A 21,217-nucleotide genomic window follows, 5' to 3' on the forward strand; every position below is an offset into this window, starting at 1 on the left:
GATAAAAATGACAAACAGCAACGGCCCCAGAACAGATCCTTGTGGTACGCCACTTGTAACTGAACTCCATTCTGAACATTTCCCATCAACCACCACCCTCTGTCTTCTTTCAGCTAGCCAATTTCTGATCCACATCTCTAACTCACCCTCAATCCCCAGCCTCCGTATTTTCTGCAATAGCCTACCGTGGGGAACCTTATCAAACGCTTTCCTGAAATCCATATACACCACATCAACTGCTCTACCCTCGTCTACCTGTTCAGTCACCTGCTCAAAGAACTCGATAAGGTTTGTGAGGCATGACCTACCCTTCACAAAGCCATGCTGACTATCCCTGATCATATTATTCCTATCTAGATGATTATAAATCTTGTCTCTTATAATCCCCTCCAAGACTTTACCCACTACAGACGTGAGGCTCACCGGTCTATAGTTGCCGGGGTTGTCTCTGCTCCCCTTTTTGAACAAAGGGACCACATCTGCTATCCTCCAGTCCTCTGGCACTATTCCTGTAGCCAATGATGACATAAAAATCAAAGCCAAAGGTCCAACAATCTCTTCCCTGGCCTCCCAGAGAATCCTAGGATAAATCCCATCAGGCCCCGGGGACTTATCTATTTTCAGCCTGTCCAGAATTGCCAACACCTCTTCCCTACGTACCTCCATGCCATCTATTCTAATAGCCTGGGTCTCAGCATTCTCCTCCACAACATTATCTTTTTCCTGAGACAAACAGTACTCCTTCCACATTCAAATAACGATGATATTCAGCTTAAAAAACTTGAGTGACTCTGTCAGACCTTGATGTTTGGTTTGAATTTTCTGTCAGCCAATCCTCCACTTCCAATATCCTGTAAAAGGAGTTTATAAAAGTCATCACTGTCAGTCCAGGATAGCAATTCTGAACAGACAATTCTAGTTTCTCTGGAACATTTTTTCCTCTTTTGTTCCCCCAAAGCTGTCAATCCCAGTCCCACACACACTCCCTCCTCCCTGGGCTGAAATCCAAACCCATCTCACCATCTGCACCATTTCTTTCCTCCACTCCCAGTTTTCTCCCTCCCTCTCCTCTGCCTGGGTTCAGTTCTCCAGCTCCTGGCTGCAGACTGACAACAAATCAATGGGTCTTATTGGGGGGGTTTGGGGCCTCTACTCACCCGCCTGAGTCCAGCTTCACACCCGCACTGTGTCTGCTCCAACACATAATGGCTGGGGAGTGATTGACGCCGATAGGAAGAAAGTAATCCGGGTCTGGATTTTCCCTGCAACCGGTCGCCATCTTGGGAAAGGACGTCGGGTCTTTTGTTCTTGGAGCGGAGCGCTGGGGCGGCCATCTTAGTATGGGAAGAGGGAGTGGGCAGGGCTTCCTCCACTGTGACAGGCGCGGATCAACCGGCGAACGCCGCCATCTTGGGAATGGAAGTCGGGTCTTTTGTCCTTGGAGCAGTGCGCTTGGGCGGCCATCTTAGTACGGGAAGAGGGAGTGGGCGGGACTTCGAGGGAGTGGGCGGGACTTCCTCCCCGGTGACATCACCCAGCGGCCGCCGCCATCTTGTGGCGGGATTTTCTACCCGGGTCTTTAGTGAAGGACAATGAGCTGGAGCTGAGGTTGAAAAGTGTTCAGAGGAAGGTCTGAAATCAGATTTACAGCCAGATATCTGTAAGAACCACAAAGTTCACATTCAGTATGTTTGGCAAATGAAATCACAATGCTGCAAACACTCAGTTCTGAAGAAGAATCAGGTTGCATTGGAAATGTTAACTCTCTTTCTCTCTCTTCACAGAAGCTGCCAAACCTGCTGAGGATTTCCACAACTTTGTGTTTTCACTTCACATTTCCAGCTTCTGCAGTGTTTTACTCAAATTATCATTATGGTTTTGAAATTGTGTTACATTACCAGTTCAGAGTAATATAATTGTCACCATTTAAATGTCCAAATCAATAATTATTTGTTTAACTGAGACTGGGCTGTTCAGCAGCAATGTCAGAAATCACTTAACAAAATATAGTGAAATCTGGAATTCTGTTCAGATTCAGTCAACAGAAACTATAAAAACTGAGATTGATAGAAGTTTGTGACATGAAAGTATTAATGGTTATAGAATCAAGGGAGATGGATGGATTTAACAAACAGATCAGGCATCTGCAAACTGGAGCTCAATGTTTGCGGTTGAACCGATTCTGTTTTTGTTTTGAAGGTGGTGTTCGGTTCCTGTCCTGTCGATTATCTCCACACCCATGGGTAATTTGCTGGAGGTGGGATAATAACCTTTATTGGTGTCACAAGTAAGCTTTCATTAAGTAACCTTGCAGACCAAGGCAGGCCAGCAGCACGGGTCAAATCCCGTACCAGCCACCCCGAACAGGCGCCGGAATGTGGCGACTAGGGGCTTTTCACAGTAACTTCATTTGAAGCCTACTTGTGACAATAAACGATTTTCATTTTCATCCATTTCATTTCAAGTAACTTTCAAGCTTGAAGGGCCAAAAGGCCTCCTCCTGCTGCTATCTTCTATGTATCTTCTATGTAACACTGCAATCAAGTTACTGTGAAAATCCCCCAATTGCCACACTCCAGCGCCTGTTGGGGTAAATTGAGGGAAAATTCAGAATAATAATGAATGTCCAATTCAATTTACAATTCACCTCACGTCTTTTAGGACTTGTGGGAGACCCAGACAGACACGGGGAGAACGTGCAGACTCCGCACAGACAGTGACCCAAAGTCCCTGGTGCTGTGAAGCAACAATGCTAACCACTGTGCTACCGTGAAGGGGGAGAGGGTTTCTGCAGTGACACAGTCTTGTCTGATCCCAGTCTTCATTGAGATAGTGTCTGGGGTGTTTCCATTGATGAGAATATGGCTTGTGTGTCATCGTGGTGGAGGATGGTGGACAAGTTCTGAGGACAGCCACATTTGAGGAACATACTGAATGAAAGATCACTTTGACAGTGTGAAGTGTTTTTGTGATGTCAGAAATGACCTGTGAGGGGCAGCATGTGGCACAGCGGTTAGCACTGGGACTGCTGCGCTGAGGACCCAGGTTCGCATCCTGGCCCTGGGTCACTGTCCGTGTGGAGTTTGCACATTCTCCCCATGTCTGCGTGGGTTTCACCCCCACAACCCAAAGATATGCAGGGTAGGTGGATTGGCCACGCTAAATTGCCCCTCAATTGGAAAAAAAAAAGAATTGGGTACTCTAAATTTATTTTAAAAAAGGAAAAGACCTGTGATTGGTGCTGTTCCTTGTATTTTGCTTGAGTTTGTCACATATTGTAGAATGTCTTTGGTGCCTCACGAAGTGAGAAAACCTAACTGTGACTCTTTGCCGCTAAGATGAGATCATTGAGGAGGATCCTGGCAATGATCTCTTTTTAAAAAAAAAAAAAAAATAGATTTTGTGTACACAATTCATTTTTTCCAATTTAAGGGGCAATTTAGCGTGGCCAATCCAGCTAACCGGCACATCTTTGTGGTTGTGGGGGCGAAACCCACGCAAACACAAGGAGAATGTCCAAACTCTTCATGGACAGTGACCCAGAGCCTGGATCGATTCTGGGACCCCGGTGCCATGAGGCAGCAATGCTAACCAATGCGCCACCGTGCTGCCCTGGCAATGATCTTCTCTGGCAGACAGCAGCGAGTCCCCTGTGTAATTACCACAGTCTGACCTGACTTGTCTGACTTCAATACAGTCACAGTGTCTGAGATCCCCGGCATGCATCCTTCTTCCCAGGTGAGGAATATGAGATTGTGTAGCTATGCCAGGAGTGTAACCCTGCCATGCTTTAGAATTTCAGCAGGGATTCATTCTGCTCCAGAGGCCGTGGTGTTTTCCAGCTGTTGAATGGCTTTTTCATTCACGGGGTACCACGGGGACAGGATACTGAGGAATTGACTTGAGGACGTTGAAGTCAAAGACAGAGTCTCGGTCGAGGGATTCTTCAGAATGTTCCCTCCAGTGAGCACTGACTGACTGTCTGTCCTTGATGAGTTCCCCTCCACACTTTGCTCTCAGTGGGGTGGGCCATTGACTGCTTAGGTCATCAATTGTATTGGCAGCGCTGATAAAACCATGCATGCCATTGCTTTCCATGAGCTGTTGGCTATCCCTCACTCTACCCTCTAAAGGCTTTAGAATCACGAAAAACCTGGAGCAGGCAGCTCAAAAGCACTGGAGCGGAACTTCTAGCAGTGCCTTCACAAGATGCTCCAAATCCAGGGGCAGGAGGGCAGTTCAACAGAGGAAAGGGAAAACTGGGAGTGGGGGAAAGAAAGTCGGGGGCAGAGGTGAGTGTAGTGGCCATCACTAAGGAGAAGGTGCTGGGGAAGCTGAAAGGTCTGAAGGTGGATAAATCACCCAGACTGGATTGAGTACACTGCAGGGTACCGAAGGAGATAACTGCAGGGATTGTGGAGCCATTGGTGATGATCCTTCAGGGATCACTGTAGTGAAGGGCCTCACAGAGGACAAGGAAATGACTAATGTAACACCCCAATTTAAGAAGGGAAGGAGGTAGAAGATGGGAAATTATAGGGTTGCGGACAGATGAGGGATTCCCCTTTCCGTCTGCACCCAATGAGGGATACAGTGCCGGAGCGTCTGCCACTTTAACTGGCGCACGTTCAACTTTCTTTTCCGCATAGGATTTTACGTCATCTCTTTTCGCGAAACTAAACACGTATTTTGGAAATTTGAGACAAATAGAAAGTTGGAAAGTAGAAAGTTCGAAGCAAAGATTAGATTGTAGTTGTATTAAGGAGAAGGCTGGGAGGATGGTGCATTAAAAAAATGTAGAAGTTGTTGGGTTAGGGTTTTAAAATTTAAAAAATTTATTAACTAACATCCCAAGTGAAAAAACATATATAGTTTATTAAGTTAAAATATTTATTAAGTTATTTGAATTTTTGAACAGATTCAATGTCCGAACGTGTAGCTGGGAAGGTTTTGCAGCGAGGAGATCACCCTTTATGGGGTTAAGTAGCACCAAGTAAGCGTTCCTTGCACCAGTTCACTCCACACATTGCCGTTCATACAGATATATCTGTTAATTTATTCACTTCAGATAATTTTTTTTCTAATATGGGATAGTAGTGAGCTCGGGTTAAGTTGTAGTGTTGTGGGTTTCTGAGGGTAAGACAGTGGTTAATATTTAGGGGTATAGTCCGGGAAAATGTTTTGAAACGCGATCAATTACACTCAAGACGAAGTGATTTCATAACCGAAGGCTTTAATCTACTAGAACTTGTTCCCCAGCAGCTTCGATACAGAAATTGAAGGCTGCTGGGACGGCACCGTTTCTTATACTCCGCCTGTCAGGGCGGAGCTACGTACAACAGCCAATGGTAGACTCCTGGGTCTAACCAATGGTCATCAGCCTCTTAGGTACCGCAATACCTGGTACTACCACATTCACCCCCTGTTAAAAAAGAGTCCGGCCGGGGTGGTGGCCAGTGGTAACAGTCGCCTTTAGCATGGTATGACCAGGTATGGAGGTACCGTGGTGTCGAGGATATTTACAAAGTGTTCACAGTGAAGCAATCAGTCGATCGGGTGGCCTGGTCGTCCTTTTGGAGCGTCTGTGCTTCGGTGGTGATTCTGGTGGGCGTCCCGGTGGTTGCGACTCCGGGACCATGGTTTTGGCCTCCCTGGCAGCTTCGTCAACCCTAGGCGGCGCTGTTGGGGCAAACTGTTGACACGCGGGGGGGGGGGGGGGGTGCCTGTAGGGGGCATTGGTGGGTGGGCGGGCCTAGGCAGGAGTGGTGGGGGTAATGGTTCGGGTGCGTGTGGGGTTCCGGCGGGCGCCAGGTCCCGAAGGGAGACTGTATCTTGCCGGCCGTCAGGGAATGCCACGTAGGCGTACTGGGGGTTAGCGTGCAGCAGGTGGACCCTCACGTGCTTCTGAAGCAGGATGGGTCCGGGTGTCGCTAGCCAGGTTGGGAGCGAGGTCCCGGAGGAGGACATCCTGGGGAAAACAAGGAGACGTTCATGAGGTGTCTGATTTGTGGTTGTACAGAGCAGCGACCGGATGGCGTGGAGGGCCATCGGGAGGACTTCTTGCCAGCGGGAAACTGGGAGATTCCTGGTCCGTAGGATGCCCTTGCTGAGCAGGAATTGACGCAGTTCGTCGCTCATAAAGGAGGACCCCCTATCACTGTGTATGTACGCGGGGAAACCGAACAGTGTAAAGATACCCTGGAGGGCCTTGATGACGGTGGTTGTGGTCATGTCTGGGCAGGGGATGGCGAATGGGTTTGCAATCCGGGGTGAGGTTCGCAAACAGGGAAGGCGGGTCGACCTTAAGGGTCGCGAGGCCGCAGACAGTAAGGGGAGGTATAGGGCCGCCGAATTTAAAGGTCAGGCTTTGCAAATGGCATTGGAAGTCCAGCCCCAGGAGGGTAGCCGCGCAGAGGTGCGGCAGGACATACAGGCGGAAATTGTCGAATTTCCTGCCTTGGACAGTGAGGTTTGCGAGGCAGAACCCCTTTATCTCCACCTAGTGTGACCCGGAGGCCAGGGAGATCCTTTGGTTTACAGGGTGGGTTACAAGTGAACAGCTCCGTGTCGGGGTGAACAAAGCTTTCCGTGTTCCCAGAGTCAATCAGGCAAGACGTCTCATGGCCGCTGATGAAGTCCGTCGTTGTAGCTGTTGCGAGTGTCCGGGGTCGACTTTGGTCCAGTGTCACCGAGGCCAGATGAAGCAGTTGCGAGTTCTGATCGGGCAGCCTGTAGTCGGCCGTGCTGGGGACCTGGGGCCCCATCCAAGATGGCGTCACCCATGGGTCGCACATGGTGTCCGTGGATGAACAAGATGGCGGCGGCAATGGACAAAATGGCGGCGCCCACCTGTCCAGCGTGGTGTCCGGGGGGCAAGATGGCCGCGCCCGTGGGTCGCACGTGGCCCTAGGATAGGGGGGTGGCGGTGAGCGCTGGCCGGTCGGGGCCTGAAGGGGGGTTGCCGCGGCACTCTGGAGTCGCTGGAGACCGCGACCACGGCGCGGGCCAAGTAGACCCCCACAAAGTGGCCTTCTTGCCGCACCCTTTGCAGGTGGCGGTGTGGGCCGGGCAGCGCGGGCGGGGATGATTCGCCTGCCCGCAGAAGAAACCGGGGCCCGGCGGCGATAGCGGGCCGTCTCGTAGTGCAGGCCTGCGGGGTCAGGGAGAAGGTCTGCAGGGTGCTACGCAGCCCAGGGGGCCGTCGCGTGGTCGGGCGCATAGGACTGCGCGTTTTTGTAGGCAACGTCCATGGACCCTGCCAGGGCCCGTGCCTCTCTAAGTCCCAGGGTGTCCCTTTCTCGAAGTCTTCGGCGGATATCTGAGGAGCTCATACCTGATACGAAAGCATCTCTGATTTAAAGTTCCGTGTGCTCGCCCCCCCAAAACGTGCGGGCAGCCACAGTTTCAGCCCAGCACCAGTAGCGCCCGGTAGAAATCTTCCAACGATTCCCTGGGGCATTGCCGTCTAGTTGCAAGCAGGTGACGTGCGTAGACCTGATTTACAGGACGGATATAATGTCCTTCTACCAGTTCGATCGCGGCATCATAGTTCTCCGCCTCCTCGATAAGTGGGTAGATCCCAGGGCTGACCTTTGAGCGCAGGAGATGCATTTTCTGTCCACTGGGGGTGCCTCCGGCCGTCTCGAGGTAGCCGTTAAAGCACGCCAGCCAGCGTTTAAATATTGCAGCCGAGTTCTCCGCGTGGGGGCTGAGTTGAAGGCACTCCGGTTTGATTCGGAGATCCATCCTGCCAGCTTAAGTCTAGTTGATTAAATTGATGCGCGATCAATTACACTCAAGATGAAGTGATTTCATAACTGAAGGCTTTAATCTACTAGACCTTGTTCCCCAGCAGCTTTGATACAGAAAGTGAAGGCTGCTGGGACGGCACCGTTTGACAGGCGGAGCTACGTACAACGGCCAATGGTAGACTCCTGGGTCTAACCAATGGACATCAGCCTCTTGGGTACCGCAATACCTGGTACTACCACAGTTCCCATTAAGGGACTTGGGGTTAGGGTGTAGGGTGTGAATTGATGGTCTAAAAGTTGTAATTGAAGCACCAGGTTAGGATCCGAATAAATGTTCCCCTCAAGGGACTTGGGGTTAGGTTTTAGGGTGTGGATAGGTGATGTAAAAGTTGTAGTAATTTTAGGATGAGGGAAGAAATTACGGTTAGGGTTAGCCAAGAATTGGGGTTAGGTTAGGTTAGGGTTATGGTTCGGGTGATTATGGTCAGGTTCGGGTGGGTTAGGGTCAGGTCTTAGGGTGTGGATAGGTAATGTAAAGGTTGTTGTAATCCAGGATTAGGCTCAGTGTCTGGATAAATGTATCCCTCAAGGGGCTTCGGGTTAGATTTTAGGGTGTGGATAGGTGATGTAAAGGTTGTTGTAATTTAGGGTTCGAGTCTGGATAAATCTACCCCTCCAGGGACTTAGGGTTGTGTTTTAGGGTGTGGATAGGTGATGTATAAGTTATTGTTGTATTGGGGTTAGGGTTTGCGTATGTCATATAACATACATATGAACATATATTTTGGTGTTATGAAAAGATCATAATTTACCTTGATTTTGTTCCCTGTCCCTTACCTGAGGCTACAACTTCAAGCGACCAGGTTTTTTTGGGGGGGATTGGGGGGGGGTGGTGGTTTAGGGATAGATTTGTGTTTACTATACCCTAGTTAGGGTTAAGATTAGGGATAGAGTTAGGGTTAAGATTAGGGTGAGGTCCAAGATACAAAGCTCAAGGCCCAAGGTGTTCGGGTGGGGATCAAGGGCCGGGGTCAGGGTTTAAGGTTAAGGTCGAGACTCGGGGTCAGGGTATGATGAAAGACTGAATAAGCGTTGTTATCAAGGGAATATGTATTCATGTTTGAAAATTCTGTTCAATTTTCATTTAGACTGTTCGGGGACTTTGTTCTAAGATTTAGAATCCAATGTCTTTCACGTCTTTTTCTTTGTGGAGTTGACCATTTGCTATTTGCTTCTTAGCCTATAATTTGTAATGCATCAAGGCCAAGCTCTACAAAATGTATGTTAATTAATTGATGTATTTTCTAAGTACGGATCTCACTGCAATGTCCTGTCAGTCTGTTTCGCCGATGTACAAAATATCACACCTTTTACACCGTATAGCATAGACCAAATTTTTATGTTGGCATGTTATTTTTTGTTTTATTGAGGTACTTTTCCTACTCTGGGATTGTGAATTATAGATGTGATTTTAAAATATTTACAGCTTGTGCAGTTGGCACGTCCACAATTGTAGGTCTTTTCCAAGGGTAGTTTGCTCTTGACCTAAAGGTCTTTTAGGTTCTTGCTTCTCTTGTCGGCAGAGACTATATCTCAATGGGCTAATGGAACAATGTCCTGTTTAAATTTCTCAAATGTTTTTTGATGAGTTTATTTATTTGTGTGGTTTTACTGTTGTACTGTATTACAAAAGGTATTTTTGAGGACAAAGTTTTATTGCTGGAGGGATTATGTAATTCTGCGAGAAAGTTTGACTTAAAATATCTAAGAAATCTTTTTGTGTATCCTCTATGTTGTAAAGCTGTAAATAAAGTATGTACTGCAGTCTCAAAATCTGAGTTTTCTGAGCAAATGCGGTGGAACCTTGTCAATGGCGATTTGATGAGGCCCCGAAAAACGTGTTTCGGGTGATGGTTGTTCGTGTGCAGAAGTGCATGAGTGTCTGTCGGTTTAAAGAAAACGTTAGGAGCTAATTTGTATTCACCATTTGCCTTTATATACAGTGGTGTCCAAAACATCAATTGTGTGTTCATGTGTAATGACTTTGATTTTAATAGATGGGTGATGATTGTTCAGGATATGTACAAATTGGTCAAATTCCAGTTGTGTGTGTGTCCAAATGCCCCACATATCATCTAGATATCTGCAGCAGCATCATGGTGTCTTGGGGCACTTTTTGAAGACAGTTTCTTCCCATTCGGCCATGTAGATATTGGCATAAACCGGTGCAGATTTTTTGCCCATTGCTGTACCCTTAATCTGTAGATAATGTTTGTTATTAAATTGAAAGTCATTTGTTGTCAGTCCGAAGTGTAATAGTTGAACAAGGATTGCATCCGGTCTATCAGGTTGCCACTATTTCTTGAAAATATTTCTCACCGCCTCAATTCCTCTATCCGTCTCAATGTTGGTGTAGAGGTTATCGACGTCCATGGTGAATAGTATTGTGTTAGAAGTGATAGTTAGGGATCTAACAATTTCAATGAAATGATGTGTGTCTTTAATGTAACTCGGATGTTTTGGGGCTAAGGGGTTTAAAAATGAGTCAATGTATTCCGCAATCCAATAGGACTCGCTCCCACAGTCTGAAACTGTGGGTCTACCTGGGGGAATTTTATGTGGTACAGTCCATGTTTCCGGATTTTTATGTATTTTTGGGAGGAGGTAAAATATTCGTGGTAAAGGTTGAAATTGTTTAAAATAGTCCATTTGTTTCTCAGTAATACAGTGTAAATTGTATAATTGTACTAACAAGTCTGTGATCTGCTCATATGTTTGGTGGTATATTGGTGCTGGTAATTTAGTATAATATTTAGTGTTGTTGAGTTGCCGATAAGCTTCAAAAAGGTATTGTTGCCGATTCATAATAATAATATTATTCCCTTTGCTAGTTTTATAATGATATCTTGAGTTAGATTTAAGCTGCGTGATTGCTTGCCTCTATTCTTGTTAAGTTTTGTTTATCGTTTACTTGTTTGATCTTTGTAATGTCTGAGTTAATGTTTTGGATAAAACTTTGCATTTTCGGGTCGATTTTCTGTTCCGGTGGGTTCCAATCCGATTGGGGTAGGAAGGGTTGTTCATCCTCTGATGTTGAGTATTCAAAGAAACTCAGAATTTTAATTCTTCTGTAAAATCTTTCAAGATCTATTTGAATTTGTGTATTGTCTGGCTTTTGTACTGGGACGAAGGTTAAACCTTTATTTAAAATCTTTTCTTGTATGGTGGTGAGTTTGAATGTGTTTGATATGTTAACTATTGTATTGTCGAGATTAAGTGGTTCTTTTTGCAGGCTTGTTTTGTTATTGTGTAAATAGAACAAAGAACAAAGAAAAGTACAGCACAGGAACAGGCCCTTCGGCCCTACAAGCCCATGCCGACCATGCTGCCTGACTAAACTACAATCTTCTACACTTCCTGGGTCCATATCCCTCTATTCCTATTCATGTATTTGTCAAGATGCCCCTTAAATGTCACTATCGTCCCTGCTTCCACCACCTCCTCTGCCAGCGAGTTCCAGGCACCCACTACCCTCTGTGTAAAAAAACTTGCCTCGTACATCTCCTCTAAACCTTGCCCCTCGCACCTTAAACCTATGCCCCCTAGTAATGATCTATGAGGTGGTTAGTTTTACCGTGTCCTGTAGATCAGTGGCCCCGTTTTCCAGATGTCGCTGCCGAACGTAGTTCGACCGGACCCCAGCCACGTAGGTGTCCCGGATCATCAGCTTCATGTGCCCATCGGCCTTCACATCCCTGTAGTTGCAGTTGCAGGCGAGTAGTGTCAGGTTCTCTAGATACTCGTCCAGCGATTTCCCCGGCGCATTGACGGCGGGCAGTGAGGAGGAGCCGCGCGAACACTTCGTTCTCGGGCTTCACAAAATGTCTCTTTAGAATCGCGACCGCCGCTTCGTGTGTGACTGCGTCCTCAATCATACCCGAGATTCGGTGGCTCACCCGGGCGTGGGGGAGGCACAGCTTGAGGGCGTCGGACGGAGGCGTTTCAGAGGAGTCGAGGTAGGCCTCAAAACAGTGGAGCCAGTGGGTGAAGATTTCTTTAGCTTCTGCTGCTCGTGCGACGAGTTCATCAGGCTTCAGAGCGGCTTCCATCGTGATGTCTTTGGATAATAAATTGATGTACCATCAATTCACTACAAGACGATGAGAACGAGTGAACATAGGCTTTATTAGCCAAGAACTTTCCTGCCTGTGACTGCTGTAACAATGAGCACCGCCCACAGGCGGCAGGTCTATATACCTCCCCGGGGGGAGGGGGGAGCGGAGCCAGAGGCAGAGCCCACCAGGGTTCCATAACAATACGTGGAAGGAGATCATATTACCATTCCCTGGCCAGAGGCCACTGTACGATACAGACAATTTATATTATGGTGAATACATTCACCACATTTGATATACGTGGGATAAAACATTTTTTTCTAATAAATTCTTTGAGGGTGATAATTGTATTTGTTTTTTTGGAAGACTCTGGCTATAATTAATTTCCGTGATAAAGATTTTAGTTTTGGGGAATTTTTGTGTGGCTACTTTTAAAAGAATTTGTAATTGTTTGATTGCAGTGGTAGCTCTGCGTACGGTTAAAAATGCCAATTGAAAATATAATTGTGTTTACTATGGGTGGAATTTTAATTTATTTAGAATGGACGTAATGTGGATGAATTTAGCTCGGGGAAAACTGTCAAATTGAATGTTAGGGATTGGACAACTCTTAATTGTGGACAGATTGGAGTCTCCTATGATTAGAATGGATTTTTTTGGGACTAAGCCACTTTTAATATGTATGAGATATCTGTGGTTGTGTTATTTGTGGTAGTGGGTAAAGTCCTTTTTTTGGTGTTTGTGTAGCATTGATTTTCTTTTCAATTGGGCTATCAATTGTGTCGACCCATGATTGTGCCTGGACTGGAGCTGTTAATGGGTTGAGATATGCGGGGTTGAGATATGCGGTACAAGTTGGAACTACTGGTGAGGGTGAAATCCTGTTGTTGTGACGAGGCATTGTATGATGGAAATCTGAATCCATGTCCTGTGTCTTAGGTGAATCAATGATGTCAGTATCCTTGGGTGATACATTTATTTTTGAGTTGAAAATGAAGTTTTTAAAAAAAATTATATCGAATTTAGCATTTTCCTTAAAGTTTTTCTTGTACCATCTTTTTGCTGTGCAGAATGCTTCTTGTGATCTATCCTTATTATCAATTCTTTCTAAATTTATTAAGTATTATTTTTAAATTTGTTATATAATGGTCCATTAGAATTATTTGAGTATTTTGGGCCCAATTGTTTGCATTAGTAATCAATTTTGTACTTATTTCAGGGGTGACTCCTATGGGTCGGATTGAATTAATTAATGTTTTTGACAATTTTTTGATACTTTTGCGATATCTCCTATTATTGTAAGATGATGCATAGATTGTAGCATTTTATATATAATTTTGGTTGTTGAACCAATATTTTCTTCAGTAGGAAGACTGGTGGTATTCATCCTTAAAAGAAAACAGAAAAAAATTAAATTCTTATATAATTTTAAACGTTTTATATGTGAGTAATAATTACCTATAAATTATTTTTGAAAAAACCGAGAATGAATGCAATCTAAAATCAGAACAATTTTTTGAGAAAGATAAATGAAAAATGATTTGTTTTAAAAAATATATCAAAATATTAATGCAATTATTATTACACTTTAAATTATTTTAATGTGATAAAGATAGAGAGCCTGAGATCAATCAGATGTGAGACTGTAAAGGAACTTTAAGAAACAAATTAATAAATATAAGATGATCAAAGAGGAGTTTTTCTCTAACAAATTGTGACATACCTGGAAAGTGGTCCTGTTGAAATTTTGGATCAGATGGTAGTCTCACACTCGACTGTCTAGCGGAAGGAATCATTTTTTGTTTTAGACTTTATTTTTAGTTTTATTAAAAATATTTGAATTGAAAAATGCTACTGAAGAGTTGTCCTGTTGAAATTTTGAATCGGATGGTAGACTAACCCTCGATTGTTTAGCGATGGGAATCGTCCTTTGTAAATATTCAAGTTTTTTTTATATTAAAAAAACGACAGAATTTAAAAATGTGCTATCTGCATCAAACTAGAGAGTACAGTTCTTTATGTGGGCTACTAAAACCTGTTTCTTAGGCAAACATTGGTCCCTACATGTTTCGTAGACAATACTGCTCCTCAGGGGACTGTTTTTCGTCCACTAAGAGCCTTCCTCTCACTAAGTGTGCAGCACCAATTTCCAAATTTAAAAAATCCTTATAAAAAAAATCAAATTACGTGATTAGTAAATCTTACAACTATGAAAAAATATTCAATTATTGAAATGGTTTTACCTCAAAAAAGTCAAAAATAGCAAAGCTGTTCTGAGAAATGTCTCAAATTGTGGAGAACTTGACAACGCCAGTGGCTCCTGATTGTGTCTGGAACCTGCTGGCAAACTGCCAATCAGCAGCTGCAGAAAACCGCTTGTTACAACTGTCTTTGCCAATGGTTACCGTAAAAGCCTCCTATACCTTTGTGCTATATTGCCACCCTGGAAAACTATGTATATCCCATGGAAAGTAATAGGTTAAAAATTCAAAACAAAAAATTAAAATTTGACATTTTTTTTTAGCATTAAGCCAACTAAACTGTAGAGATATATTAAATAAGGGGTTAAACTAAATTAGGACAAAGGTAGGAGTCATTGAGGTTTGGGATAGGGTCGGAACCACAAAAACCATCAGGGGACTGAGGGCTAGTCCCTGGGTCAGGTTAGGGTTAAAAATAATTTAATTGTTGTTTGTTTTCTGGTTGTATGTTATTTTATCCAGTTGTTTAGGATTGCAATGGCAGTGTCACTTGTCCAATGTATGTTGTTATGTGACACTCTGAAAAGCTCATTTGGTATACTTGGGATGAACATTTTACTCCTGATGAATTGATTTGGGCGACAATTGTCTCCATTTGTTTTTTGGGGAGACTGGCTGTAATTAAATTCAGTGATGAAGATTTCTGTTTTGGGGAATTTCTCTTTTGCTACTTTTAATAGTATTTGGAGTTGTTTAATCGCAGTAGTAGCTCTCTGTGTCCGGTTAAAAATACCAATTGAAAATATTATCCTCTCTATTTTGGGATAATGTTTTAGTTTATTTAAAATGAATATAATATGGATAAATTTGGCTCTAGGGAAACAGTCGAATTGGATGTTGGGGACTGGGCAACTGTTAATTTTGGAGAGATTGGAGTCCCCTATGGCCAGTGTGGATTTTTTGGAACTAATAACAATTTTTTATTTTTGTAGTATGTATGAGGGTGTTGAGACATCATCAATGTGGTTTTTCTGTGTGGTAGAAGATACGTCCATTTTGGGTGTTTGTACAGGACTGTTTTTATTTTCAACTGGGCTGTCAGCAGTGTGGAACCATGGGCGGAATTCTTCCCCCCCCCCCACGACAGGTGGGAGAATCGCCGGGGCACCGCGCGAGTCCCGCCACACCGCCCCGACACCTGCACGCGATTCTCCCACCCCCCCACACCCCCAAACCAGCGCCGCGGGAATCATGCCTGGCCGCTCGGAGAATCGCCGCTCGCCTAGCGGTGATTCTCCGGCCCGATGGGCTGAGCGGCCAGCCCAACACGACAGGTTCCCGCTGGCGCTGGCCACACCTGGTCGCTGCCGGTGGGAACTGCGCGGGAACGCTGGGGGGGGGGGGCCTGTGGCGGGGGAGGGGTGTTCCTGCACCGGGGGAGGCCTCCGATGGCGCCGGCCAACCCGCGCAAGCGCGGGTGATGTCATTTGCACAGCGCCAAGGCCCAGCGCGCGTAAAATACTCGACGCCTCTCCTAGCCCCCCGGGGGTGGGTGAATAGGGGGCTGGGAGCGGGCGCTGACGCCGGAGTGAAACACTCCGGTTTTCACTCCGGCGTCGGCACTTAGACTCCCGTTGGGAGAATCGCGCCCCATGTTTGTGCCTGGACCGGGGCTGCCAGTCGGGTCATATCTGCGGTACAGGTTGGTGCACCTGATGGTGGTGAAACTATGTGACTGTGACCAGTAATTGAATTCAAAGAATTAAATGAGGCCATCACATTTGGTATTAAATGTATTGGTGTTTTGTTCGCCATTTTCAATGATGTTGCTGAATTCTTAGGAATTATGTTTTTTGAGGAATTGTTGTGAAATCCTCAAATTCTGAGCTACTGTAGAACACAGAACATAGAACATTACAACGCAGTACAAGCCCTTCGATCCTCGATATTGTGCCGACCTGTGAAACCACTCTAAAGCTCTTCTACACTATTCCCTTATCATCCATATGTCTATCCAATGACCATTTGAATGCCCTTAGTGTTGGCGAGTCCACTACTGTTGCAGGCAGGGCATTCCACGCCCTTACTACTCTCTGAGTAAAGAACCTACCTCTGACATCTGTCTTATATCTATCTCCCCTCAATCTAAAGCTGTGTCCCCTCGTGCTAGACATTACCATCCGAGGAAAAAGGCTCCCACTGTCCACCCTATCCAATCCTCTGATCATCTTGTATGCCTCAATTAAGTCACCTCTTAACCTTCTTCTCTCTAACGAAAACAGCCTCAAGTCCCTCAGCCTTTCCTCATAAGATCTTCCCTCCATACCAGGCAACATTCTGGTAAATCTCCTCTGCACCCTTTCCAATGCTTCCACATCCTTCCTATAATGCAGCGACCAGAATTGCACGCAATACTCCAAATGCGGCCGCACCAGAGTTTTGTACAGTTGCAACATGACCTCATGACTCCGAAACTCAATCCCTCTACCAATAAAAGCTAACACACCGTACGCCTTCTTAACAACCCTCTCAACCTGGGTGGCAATTTTCAGGGATCTATGTACATGGACACCGAGATCTCTCTGCTCATCCACACTGCCAAGAATCTTACCATTAGCCCAGTACTCAGTCTTCCTGTTATTCCTTCCAAAATGAATCACCTCACGCTTTTCTGCATTAAACTCCATTTGCCACCTCTCAGCCCAGCGCTGCAGCTTATCTATGTCCCTCTGTACCTTGTAACATCCTTCCGCACTGTCCACAGCTCCACCGACTTTAGTGTCATCCGCAAATTTACTCACCAATCCTTCTACGCCCTCCAGGTCATTTATAAAAATGACAAACAACAGTGGCCCCAAAACAGATCCTTGTGGTACACCACTAGTAACTGGACTCCAGTCTGAACACTTCCCATCAACCACCACCCTTTGTCTTCTTCCAGCTAGCCAATTTCTGATCCAAACTGCTAAATCTCCCTGAATCCCATGCCTCTGTATTTTCTGCAGTAGCCTACCGTGGGGAACCTGTTGGAATCTTTAATTGAAGGATCTTAACCTGCCGAACTACGCCAAGTTGGGGGAAGCTTAGTTGATGAATTAAAGTCTTGGCGCACTACGACAAGTTGAAAGATCTGTAATATTTCTGGGCTATGCCAAGTTGATGGATTCCTACTATTATTTGACTGTGTAAAGTTGAAGGAATTTATATTATTTCTACTATTCGGTTACCAGTAGCACTTTGCGATTACTGGGACTCAGCAGAAATTTGCAGTTAAAACTTCTCAGGTGCCAAAAGGAATTCTTTTATTTTGTCTTCTATTGATTACAATTTGAAAGTCATTTAAAAGGCAATTCGTAGACAATTTGTAGCTTTCAGAGAATTACAGACATTATCTTTCTTTGCTTAGGCAGACAGCACGAAAGTAACTTTTAAAAGGTCAAAGTCTGGAAATGAAACATGAAGAGAGAGAGAGATAATCTTCAACTAAACTCAAACTCAAAGTACGAAACAGACTAACAGACTGACAGAATCAAAGACAGAACCCCCAAAATTAAAGAAAACTAAAGACAAACTATTAAGGACAGATTATTAAGGACAGACAATTAAGGACAGACCGACAGACTAACACACTGACAGACTACATCACTGACACAGACTAACACCCCGAAAAAAGACTAAAATGGCGGGCGGAAACTTTTCAGTTAAACACTTTCATATCTGTCTTAAGTCATCTAATCACACCCCAATATAATCCTAATTGGTTTGGGTTAGACACAAACACATTTGATTTGATGGCAAGCCGTCCATCTTCAATGTGCAACATTAGCTTTTAATTGTTTCATGTCTGCATGTTATGGAATGCGATATTCTGCTAATCTTTACCAGCAGTAAACTGGTTTTAAGCTACCTTGGCTAATGTAACAATGGAGACTTCATATCGAGATTGATTGAGTAAAATATATATTTGATTCAATGCTCTACAAGCTGCACTGGACTCCTGCCACCTCGTTGCCATGGAACTCAGCCCTTGTCCTTGACAATTAGCACAAGCAGTGTCAAATCATCTTGCAACTGTGCTGTTTTAATCTATGATGGAATTTTATGCTGTTTCATGTATCTATTGAAGACCTGAATTTATGGGTGCTGAAATTCTCATTTTTAAATGAGTATTTAAAACTGGGGCTTAATATTTATGCTTAAACAGCTATCTTTTACCTATACGAGTTGTATTCGAAATACCTGGCTTCTACAGTCGGCCCTTTGATAAATCGAAAAATTAAGTGAGATATATCACCATAAGATAAAATACATCATTAATGCGATAGGATAGGTAAAAGCGCAAAGAATAACTCATTCATATTGTCATTGCAGTTTTAAACAATAGAATGGACACAGCATTGCAACAGGCATTTTCAAAATAATTATTATAATTAATAAATTAATCAAATTTGATCCTACTGATTCTGTATTAATAAATTATACAATATGTTAATACAGTCAACAGGCATTTCAAAATAAGTATTATAATTAATAAATTAATCAAATTTGATCCTACTGATTCAGTATTAATAAATTATACAATATGTTAATAATACAGTCAAATAGTTGATTGATCAGTAACATTTCAATAATAGTATTTCAGCTCAAGTTCATCAATTGGGGGTGCAGTTGGGTTAGTTTGAATCATTCTGATAGTTGGTCCCCTGCGTTTAGCGAATAGTTTTTTTATGCACTTAGCACATTAGTATGTTATGTAAATGATGAATACAGCTACACAGGAGAATAAGATTATTCTTATTGTGGACATTTCAGTGTGTCCAAGCCACCCACAAATTTTATCCCAGAGAGAGATAAATTGGGGTGGATCAAGTTTTTTGATTTCTTTTTGGATATGTAATGCCAAATCTTTAACTTCTTTAAAGTTATTGGGAATGAAAGTGCAACACTCTGCACCAATCAGGGCGCAGGTACCACCTTTTTCAGCTAGCACATAGTCAGGTGCCATTCGATTTTGTAATACTACGGTTAATCATTTTACAGATCTTAACATTGATATACTGATTGAAAATTGATATCATGATTACATAATTCAGCAATAAACAATAATAATTTCATGTATACAAATAAAATGATTATACAATAAAAGTTGAACATATGATCTCGTAATAAATGGTAAAATGATTATCAAAATTGATGTCAAGTCTTTGACATCTTCTGGATTATACACAAAAGCTTGTTGAAAGGGTTAATTTTCTTGCAGAGACAAAAAGAGGCGTATAGCTTGGAATGATGCCACTCGCATCTCTAAACTTAAAAAAAAATATTTGTCACTCAAATGGACTGGGAATAAAAGTTGGATTGCTGCCAAATTCCCGTTATCGAATGTCAGTGAACGATCTGTTCTTTTGGAATATAGATTTGCTTTTAATCAAAGTTGTTGTTTTTTTTTTAAAAACCAGCTTCCACATTGTTTGAAGTTTTAATTTCCAGGCTAATTTTAAACATTTATTTTAAAATATCAAATACAATAACTTATTAAATATATAACTGAACCAATCTTGTGCTGTATCTTGATTTTCTGTAGATGAATTTGTCGATTTTGTTAAAGGAAACACAGCTAACAAGATATGTTAATTTCTTTAAATTAATAAAGCAACGTTCAGAATAATGAGTTTTCTTAAGTTGACAGTTCTTGGCAATTTTTTAGCGATACTTTGAGGGTTCTTTAGCTGCTTTGATGGCAGCCCTTCTGTTCTGAGTAAGTTCCCTTTTTCGTTTGGAAATTTTCTGTCCCAAGTAAACATCTTTCTGGGCAATTTGTGCTTTGTGAAAGCTAGCTTTGTGACTATTAATACTGAGGTGGTTCAAGACCACCCTTAAGTCTTTGTCATGATCATCTTTATTGATGGAGGTTATCAGAACATCATCTTCATATTGGATAATGGTGGAAGGCCGAACAGGCAGTTGCCTGAGATGATTCTGTAAAGCCATGTGGTAAACAGTTGGGCTATTGTGATACTGTTGCTGATTAACTGTGAAAGCAAACCATGGTTGTAGTTGCTTAGCCAGTGATGCTGACCAGAAGCCATACTGGGTGTGTCTTGTTGGTACGTGTTACATGGTTGACCACGAAGTGGAAATTTATTGTAGTGAACATTGTCTACTTCATTATCTCTCGAATCCATCCGTTGTTTTTGATAGCATTTTGCCATCCAGTGTCCTACTCTACCACAGAAAAGACATTGTGGTATTTTCTTACATGATTTTAATGGAGCAAGGGTACATGTTTGCCCTGGCGTTGGTGGTGAAATTGTAGTTACTGCTGATATTCCTGCAGGTACTGCAACAGCCCCCGCTGGAGCATCAGGTAACATGGGCTGGATTTGAGCAATAGGCTGCATTTGTGCAGCTGCAGTGTTAAAAGTTGCCTGATTGTGCAAACCACGATCTATCTGAATGCATCGGTCAACTATGTCTCGGTATGTGCCAGCTGTGGCCCAAGCTGGTAAAACCCAAATTCAAGGCAGCAGAAACTTCAGGTTTAACACCGGCTATAAAAGCCGTTTTTAATGGACTTAAAGTGCTTGCATCCCATGTGTCATTTTCCTGGTCGAGTGTCATCCCTGAATATTCCATCCAAGTATGTAAAAAATCTTTCCTCAAAATCCTGAATACCTTCATTATTATTTTGAATGCAAGATGTGATCTTAGACCAATTGGTCCTCAGGGGGCGAAATTTTAATAGCCAACTCTTGACTGCTAGCCAAGCAGCTTCTAAATTTTGCAAATCGTCTCCAAGGGCAACTTCTACTTCATTTCTAAGGGTTGAAATTACACAAGTACCTAGCATGATCATCAGAATTTGTACTCCATCAAATGGGTGGATACTGTAAATGGATTGTAATCTGTGAATTCCATCCCATGTGGTCATACCACCCTTTTTAGGGTGTGGAAGATCTTTGGACCATTCGTCAATTTTTGAAGGATCAATTTGTTCATGAACCCATTGGTGGTCAAATATGTTTCTAGTGATAGCTTCACCGTCTTCTATTTTTTTGCTTCCAACTCTAACCCGTTTGCGTTTTAAAGGGGCTAGTCGAATTACTTTAGTATTTTGCATTGTAGGAACACTATCTTCGTCTGATTCATC

The 21,217-nt window shown here is 43.5% G+C and overlaps 1 protein-coding gene and 1 long non-coding RNA gene across 2 annotated transcripts in view; both read left to right on the forward strand.

Moving 5' to 3' along the window:
* The window catches only part of LOC140419070 (uncharacterized), a 555,344-nt gene that overhangs the window by 54,544 nt on the left and 479,583 nt on the right, over nucleotides 1-21,217 (forward strand). The gene's annotated exons all lie outside the window — the stretch shown is intronic.
* LOC140419095 (uncharacterized) lies at nucleotides 1,547-2,072 on the forward strand. The gene is made up of 2 exons (XR_011945530.1): nucleotides 1,547-1,660; nucleotides 1,785-2,072. It is a non-coding gene; the product is annotated as an uncharacterized lncRNA (long non-coding RNA).

Source organism: Scyliorhinus torazame, chromosome 5, assembly GCF_047496885.1.
Source record: "Scyliorhinus torazame isolate Kashiwa2021f chromosome 5, sScyTor2.1, whole genome shotgun sequence".
Lineage (NCBI taxonomy): Eukaryota > Metazoa > Chordata > Chondrichthyes > Carcharhiniformes > Scyliorhinidae > Scyliorhinus > Scyliorhinus torazame.